The sequence below is a fragment of the Syngnathus leptorhynchus genome, unplaced genomic scaffold (assembly GCF_054491065.1).
Source record: "Syngnathus leptorhynchus isolate UIUO unplaced genomic scaffold, UIUO_Slep HiC_scaffold_30, whole genome shotgun sequence".
Lineage (NCBI taxonomy): Eukaryota > Metazoa > Chordata > Actinopteri > Syngnathiformes > Syngnathidae > Syngnathus > Syngnathus leptorhynchus.
This window is the reverse complement of record NW_028231997.1, coordinates 1,150,001-1,158,429: the sequence shown is the minus strand read 5'-3', so window position 1 is coordinate 1,158,429 and position 8,429 is coordinate 1,150,001.

Sequence of the window (8,429 nt, the reverse complement as noted above, 5' to 3'; positions counted from 1 at the left end):
GCGCTGGTTCCCGGGTCGAACCCGGAAGACGAAAAACGCCGCTCTCCGCCCGGAGCTCATGACAAACGAAAAATTTTCTAAGTGCCAACGGCACTAGCGAGCGAATGTGTCCGCTCGGCGCTGGTTCCCGGGTCGAACCCGGAAGACGAAAAACGCCGGTCTCCGCCCGGAGCTCATGACAAACGAAAAATTTTCTAAGTGCCAACGGCACTAGCGAGCGAATGTGTCCGCTCGGCGCTGGTTCCCGGGTCGAACCCGGAAGACGAAAAACGCCGGTCTCCGCCCGGAGCTCATGACAAACGAAAAATTTTCTAAGTGCCAACGGCACTTGCGAGCGAATGTGTCCGCTCGGCGCTGGTTCCCGGGTCGAACCCGGAAGACGAAAAACGCCGGTCTCCGCCCGGAGCTCATGACAAACGAAAAATTTTCTAAGTGCCAACGGCACTTGCGAGCGAATGTGTCCGCTCGGCGCTGGTTCCCGGGTCGAACCCGGAAGACGAAAAACGCCGGTCCTCGCCTGGAGGTCCCAGCAAAATCAGCGAAAAAACGACTAAGTGTCAACTTTCGAAAAAACGGCTAAGTGTCGACTTTCGAAAAAACGGCTAAGTGTCAACTTTCGAAAAAACGGCTAAGTGTCAACTTTCGAAAAAACGACTAAGTGCCCACGGCTCTGCGGGGCTTGTGAGTCCGCCCCGCGCCGGTTCGGCGGTCGGCCTCAAAAAGCGAAAAATCAGCCTCTCTCCCTGGAGCTCACCAAAAATTTGTCGAAATTTTTCTAAGTTCTCCTCGAGGTACCAGGGGGTGAGGTACCCGGGCTAAGGTGCAGTACCTTTTTTGGTCTTCAGGTGCGCCAGAGTACAATGAAATGGTCCCAGTAGTCAGTGTACTCATCGACTTTCCCCCCGTTTTCCAAAGCACCTCGTTTACGAGTATGGAGGAGATGGTGCTGGTCTCCCCACGGCGTCGGACACGCCGTCCTCGACAGCACAAGGTCGGATAGAAGACCTGGAAAGCGCCGTGGCACGCGCTGGAGGTGGGCACTTTGGCGAAAAAACGACTAAGTGTCAACTTTCGAAAAAACGACTAAGTGTCAACTTTCGAAAAAACGGCTAAGTGTCAACTTTCGAAAAAACGACTAAGTGTCACCTCTCTGAAAAAATGGCAAAGTGTCGCCTCTCTGAAAATTTTCTAAGTGCCCACGGCTCTGCGGGCTCGTGCATCCGAGCCGCGCCGGTTCTGCAACCGGCCTAGAATGACGAAAAATAACGGTCTCCTCCTGGAGCTCACAGCCAACTTGGCAAAAAGTTTCTAAGTGCCCACGGCCCTGCCGAGCTTTGGCGTCCGCCCAGCGCCGGTTCCGCAGTCGGCCTCCAATGACGAAAAATAACGGTCTCCTCCTGGAGCTCACAGCCAACTTGGCAAAAAGTTTCTAAGTGCCCACGGCCCTGCCGAGCTTTGGCGTCCGCCCAGCGCCGGTTCCGCAGTCGGCCTCGAATGACGAAAAATAACGGTCTCCTCCTGGAGCTCACAGCCAACTTGGCAAAAAGTTTCTAAGTGCCCACGGCCCTGCCGAGCTTTGGCGTCCGCTCAGCGCCGGTTCCGCAGTCGGCCTCGAATGACGAAAAATAACGGTCTCCTCCTGGAGCTCACAGCCAACTTGGCAAAAAGTTTCTAAGTGCCCACGGCCCTGCCGAGCTTTGGCGTCCGCCCAGCGCCGGTTCCGCAGTCGGCCTCGAATGACGAAAAATAACGGTCTCCTCCTGGAGCTCACAGCCAACTTGGCAAAAAGTTTCTAAGTGCCCACGGCCCTGCCGAGCTTTGGCGTCCGCTCAGCGCCGGTTCCGCAGTCGGCCTCGAATGACGAAAAATAACGGTCTCCTCCTGGAGCTCACAGCCAACTTGGCAAAAAGTTTCTAAGTGCCCACGGCCCTGCCGAGCTTTGGCGTCCGCCCAGCGCCGGTTCCGCAGTCGGCCTCGAATGACGAAAAATAACGGTCTCCTCCTGGAGCTCACAGCCAACTTGGCAAAAAGTTTCTAAGTGCCCACGGCCCTGCCGAGCTTTGGCGTCCGCCCAGCGCCGGTTCCGCAGTCGGCCTCGAATGACGAAAAATAACGGTCTCCTCCTGGAGCTCACAGCCAACTTGGCAAAAAGTTTCTAAGTGCCCACGGCCCTGCCGAGCTTTGGCGTCCGCTCAGCGCCGGTTCCGCAGTCGGCCTCGAATGACGAAAAATAACGGTGTCCTCCTGGAGCTCACAGCCAACTTGGCAAAAAGTTTCTAAGTGCCCACGGCCCTGCCGAGCTTTGGCGTCCGCCCAGCGCCGGTTCCGCAGTCGGCCTCGAATGACGAAAAATAACGGTCTCCTCCTGGAGCTCACAGCCAACTTGGCAAAAAGTTTCTAAGTGCCCACGGCCCTGCCGAGCTTTGGCGTCCGCTCAGCGCCGGTTCCGCAGTCGGCCTCGAATGACGAAAAATAACGGTCTCCTCCTGGAGCTCACAGCCAACTTGGCAAAAAGTTTCTAAGTGCCCACGGCCCTGCCGAGCTTTGGCGTCCGCCCAGCGCCGGTTCCGCAGTCGGCCTCGAATGACGAAAAATAACGGTCTCCTCCTGGAGCTCACAGCCAACTTGGCAAAAAGTTTCTAAGTGTCACATCTCTGAAAAAACGGCTAAGTGTCGACTTTCGAAAAAACGGCAAAGTGTCACATCTCTGAAAAAACGGCTAAGTGTCGACTTTCGAAAAAACGGCTAAGTGTCAACTTTCGAAAAAACGGCTAAGTGTCGCCTCTCTGAAAAAACGGCAAAGTGTCAACTTTCGAAAAAACGACAGAGTGTCGCCTCTCTGAAAAAACGACTAAGTGTCGACTCTGAGAAAATGGCAAAGTGCCCACGGCTCTGCGGGCTCGTGCATCCGACCCGCGGGTCGAACCCGGAAGACGAAAAACGCCGCTCTCCGCCCGGAGCTCATGACAAACGAAAAATTTTCTAAGTGCCAACGGCACTAGCGAGCGAATGTGTCCGCTCGGCGCTGGTTCCCGGGTCGAACCCGGAAGACGAAAAACGCCGGTCTCCGCCCGGAGCTCATGACAAACGAAAAATTTTCTAAGTGCCAACGGCACTAGCGAGCGAATGTGTCCGCTCGGCGCTGGTTCCCGGGTCGAACCCGGAAGACGAAAAACGCCGGTCTCCGCCCGGAGCTCATGACAAACGAAAAATTTTCTAAGTGCCAACGGCACTTGCGAGCGAATGTGTCCGCTCGGCGCTGGTTCCCGGGTCGAACCCGGAAGACGAAAAACGCCGGTCTCCGCCCGGAGCTCATGACAAACGAAAAATTTTCTAAGTGCCAACGGCACTTGCGAGCGAATGTGTCCGCTCGGCGCTGGTTCCCGGGTCGAACCCGGAAGACGAAAAACGCCGGTCCTCGCCTGGAGGTCCCAGCAAAATCAGCGAAAAAACGACTAAGTGTCAACTTTCGAAAAAACGGCTAAGTGTCGACTTTCGAAAAAACGGCTAAGTGTCAACTTTCGAAAAAACGGCTAAGTGTCAACTTTCGAAAAAACGACTAAGTGCCCACGGCTCTGCGGGGCTTGTGAGTCCGCCCCGCGCCGGTTCGGCGGTCGGCCTCAAAAAGCGAAAAATCAGCCTCTCTCCCTGGAGCTCACCAAAAATTTGTCGAAATTTTTCTAAGTTCTCCTCGAGGTACCAGGGGGTGAGGTACCCGGGCTAAGGTGCAGTACCTTTTTTGGTCTTCAGGTGCGCCAGAGTACAATGAAATGGTCCCAGTAGTCAGTGTACTCATCGACTTTCCCCCCGTTTTCCAAAGCACCTCGTTTACGAGTATGGAGGAGATGGTGCTGGTCTCCCCACGGCGTCGGACACGCCGTCCTCGACAGCACAAGGTCGGATAGAAGACCTGGAAAGCGCCGTGGCACGCGCTGGAGGTGGGCACTTTGGCGAAAAAACGACTAAGTGTCAACTTTCGAAAAAACGACTAAGTGTCAACTTTCGAAAAAACGGCTAAGTGTCAACTTTCGAAAAAACGACTAAGTGTCACCTCTCTGAAAAAATGGCAAAGTGTCGCCTCTCTGAAAATTTTCTAAGTGCCCACGGCTCTGCGGGCTCGTGCATCCGAGCCGCGCCGGTTCTGCAACCGGCCTAGAATGACGAAAAATAACGGTCTCCTCCTGGAGCTCACAGCCAACTTGGCAAAAAGTTTCTAAGTGCCCACGGCCCTGCCGAGCTTTGGCGTCCGCCCAGCGCCGGTTCCGCAGTCGGCCTCCAATGACGAAAAATAACGGTCTCCTCCTGGAGCTCACAGCCAACTTGGCAAAAAGTTTCTAAGTGCCCACGGCCCTGCCGAGCTTTGGCGTCCGCCCAGCGCCGGTTCCGCAGTCGGCCTCGAATGACGAAAAATAACGGTCTCCTCCTGGAGCTCACAGCCAACTTGGCAAAAAGTTTCTAAGTGCCCACGGCCCTGCCGAGCTTTGGCGTCCGCTCAGCGCCGGTTCCGCAGTCGGCCTCGAATGACGAAAAATAACGGTCTCCTCCTGGAGCTCACAGCCAACTTGGCAAAAAGTTTCTAAGTGCCCACGGCCCTGCCGAGCTTTGGCGTCCGCCCAGCGCCGGTTCCGCAGTCGGCCTCGAATGACGAAAAATAACGGTCTCCTCCTGGAGCTCACAGCCAACTTGGCAAAAAGTTTCTAAGTGCCCACGGCCCTGCCGAGCTTTGGCGTCCGCTCAGCGCCGGTTCCGCAGTCGGCCTCGAATGACGAAAAATAACGGTCTCCTCCTGGAGCTCACAGCCAACTTGGCAAAAAGTTTCTAAGTGCCCACGGCCCTGCCGAGCTTTGGCGTCCGCCCAGCGCCGGTTCCGCAGTCGGCCTCGAATGACGAAAAATAACGGTCTCCTCCTGGAGCTCACAGCCAACTTGGCAAAAAGTTTCTAAGTGCCCACGGCCCTGCCGAGCTTTGGCGTCCGCCCAGCGCCGGTTCCGCAGTCGGCCTCGAATGACGAAAAATAACGGTCTCCTCCTGGAGCTCACAGCCAACTTGGCAAAAAGTTTCTAAGTGCCCACGGCCCTGCCGAGCTTTGGCGTCCGCTCAGCGCCGGTTCCGCAGTCGGCCTCGAATGACGAAAAATAACGGTGTCCTCCTGGAGCTCACAGCCAACTTGGCGAATATTTTCTAAGTGCCCACGGCTCTGCGTGGCTACGGCGTCTGCCCAGCGCCGGTTCCTGGGTCGAACCCCGAGGACGAGGAATGCCGGTCTCCGCCTGGAGGTCCCAGCTTAATCGGCGAAAATTTTCTAAGTGCCCACGGCTCTGCCGGGCTCGTGCATCCGACCCGCGCCGGTTCCCCAGCCGGCCTGAAATAAGGCAAAACCAGGCTCTCCCCCTGGAGCTCAGAGCCAATTGTGGCGAAAAAACGACTAAGTGTCAACTTTCGAAAAAACGACTAAGTGTCAACTTTCCAAAAAAACGGCTAAGTGTCGACTTTCGAAAAAACGGCTAAGTGTCAACTTTCGAAAAAACGACTAAGTGTCGCCTCTGAAAAAACGACTAAGTGTCGCCTCTCTGAAAAAACGACTAAGTGCCCACGGCTCTGCGGGGCTTGTGAGTCCGCCCCGCGCCGGTTCGGCGGTCGGCCTCAAAAAGCGAAAAATCAGCCTCTCTCCCTGGAGCTCACCAAAAATTTGTCGAAATTTTTCTAAGTTCTCCTCGAGGTACCAGGGGGTGAGGTACCCGGGCTAAGGTGCAGTACCTTTTTTGGTCTTCAGGTGCGCCAGAGTACAATGAAATGGTCCCAGTAGTCAGTGTACTCATCGACTTTCCCCCCGTTTTCCAAAGCACCCCGTTTACGAGTATGGAGGAGATGGTGCTGGTCTCCCCACGGCGTCGGACACGCCGTCCTCGACAGCACAAGGTCGGATAGAAGACCTGAAAAGCGCCGTGGCACGCGCTGGAGGTGTCACTGTGGCGAAAAAGTGACTAAGTGTCAACTTTCGAAAAAACGGCTAAGTGTCAACTTTCGAAAAAACGGCTAAGTGTCAACTTTCGAAAAAACGGCTAAGTGTCAACTTTCGAAAAAACGACTAAGTGTCGCCTCTCTGAAAAAACGGCAAAGTGTCAACTTTCGAAAAAACGACTAAGTGTCAACTTTCGAAAAAACGACTAAGTGTCACCTCTCTGAAAAAATGGCAAAGTGTCAACTGCGAATGTGGTGGTGCATGGAAGGAAGTGGAGGACGGCCGCCTCCTTAAACACAGGCCGAAGAGGAGCGTCAGGGCCGGCTCCTTAAACACGGACCGAGTGTCGCCCTTAACACAGACCAAGCGGAGGACGGCCGCCTCCCTAAATACAGGCCGAACCGGAGCGCGAGGGCCGCTCCTTAAACACGGACCGAGTGTCGCCCTTAACACAGACCAAGGGGAGGACGGCCGCCTCCTTAAACACAGGCCGGAGAGGAGCGTCAGGGCCAGGCTCCTCAAACATGGACCGAGTGTCGCCCTTAACACAGACCAAGCGGAGGACGGCCGCCTCCCTAAATACAGGCCGAACCGGAGCGCGAGGGCCAGGCTCCTTAAACACGGACCGAGTGTCGCCCTTAACACAGACCAAGGGGAGGACGGCCGCCTCCTTAAACACAGGCCGGAGAGGAGCGTCAGGGCCAGGCTCCTCAAACATGGACCGAGTGTCGCCCTTAACACAGACCAAGGGGAGGACGGCCGCCTCCTTAAACACAGGCCGGAGAGGAGCGTCAGGGCCAGGCTCCTCAAACATGGACCGAGTGTCGCCCTTAACACAGACCAAGGGGAGGACGGCCGCCTCCTTAAACACAGGCCGGAGAGGAGCGTCAGGGCCAGGCTCCTCAAACATGGACCGAGTGTCGCCCTTAACACAGACCAAGGGGAGGACGGCCGCCTCCTTAAACACAGGCCGGAGAGGAGCGTCAGGGCCAGGCTCCTCAAACATGGACCGAGTGTCGCCCTTAACACAGACCAAGCGGAGGACGGCCGCCTCCCTAAATACAGGCCGAACCGGAGCGCGAGTGTCGCTCCTTAAACACGGACCGAGTGGAGGACGGCCGCCTCCTTAAACACAGGCCGAACAAAATGACACAAAGTGTCAACTGCGAATGTTGTCCATCCAAGGAAGGAGCGTGATGCCCGGCCGGCTCCTTAAACACAGGCCGAGAGTCGCCCCGGACGGTCCGCCTCGCGGCGCCCGTCTGCTCGGATAAAATGACACAAAGTGTCAACTACGAATGTTGTCCATCCAAGGAGGGAGCGTGATGCCCGGCCGGCTCCGAAAACACAGGCCGAGAGTCGCCCCGGACGGTCCGCCTCGCGGCGCCCGTCTGCTCGGATAAAATGACACAAAGTGTCAACTGCGAATGTTGTCCATCCAAGGAAGGAGCGTGATGCCCGGCCGGCTCCTTAAACACAGGCCGAGAGTCGCCCCGGACGGTCCGCCTCGCGGCGCCCGCCCGCTCGGATAAAATGACACAAAGTGTCAACTACGAATGTTGTCCATCCAAGGAAGGAGCGTGATGCCCGGCCGGCTCCTTAAACACAGGCCGAGAGTCGCCCCGGACGGTCCGCCTCGCGGCGCCCGTCTGCTCGGATAAAATGACACAAAGTGTCAACTGCGAATGTTGTCCATCCAAGGAAGGAGCGTGATGCCCGGCCGGCTCCTTAAACACAGGCCGAGAGTCGCCCCGGACGGTCCGCCTCGCGGCGCCCGCCCGCTCGGATAAAATGACACAAAGTGTCAACTACGAATGTTGTCCATCCAAGGAAGGAGCGTGATGCCCGGCCGGCTCCTTAAACACAGGCCGAGAGTCGCCCCGGACGGTCCGCCTCGCGGCGCCCGTCTGCTCGGATAAAATGACACAAAGTGTCAACTACGAATGTTGTCCATCCAAGGAGGGAGCGTGATGCCCGGCCGGCTCCGAAAACACAGGCCGAGAGTCGCCCCGGACGGTCCGCCTCGCGGCGCCCGTCTGCTCGGATAAAATGACACAAAGTGTCAACTGCGAATGTTGTCCATCCAAGGAAGGAGCGTGATGCCCGGCCGGCTCCTTAAACACAGGCCGAGAGTCGCCCCGGACGGTCCGCCTCGCGGCGCCCGCCCGCTCGGATAAAATGACACAAAGTGTCAACTACGAATGTTGTCCATCCAAGGAAGGAGCGTGATGCCCGGCCGGCTCCTTAAACACAGGCCGAGAGTCGCCCCGGACGGTCCGCCTCTCGAGGCGCCCGCCCGCTCGGATAAAATGACACAAAGTGTCAACTACGAATGTTGTCCATCCAAGGAGGGAGCGTGATGCCCGGCCGGCTCCGAAAACACAGGCCGAGAGTCGCCCCGGACGGTCCGCCTCGCGGCGCCCGTCTGCTCGGATAAAATGACACAAAGTGTCAACTACGAATGTTG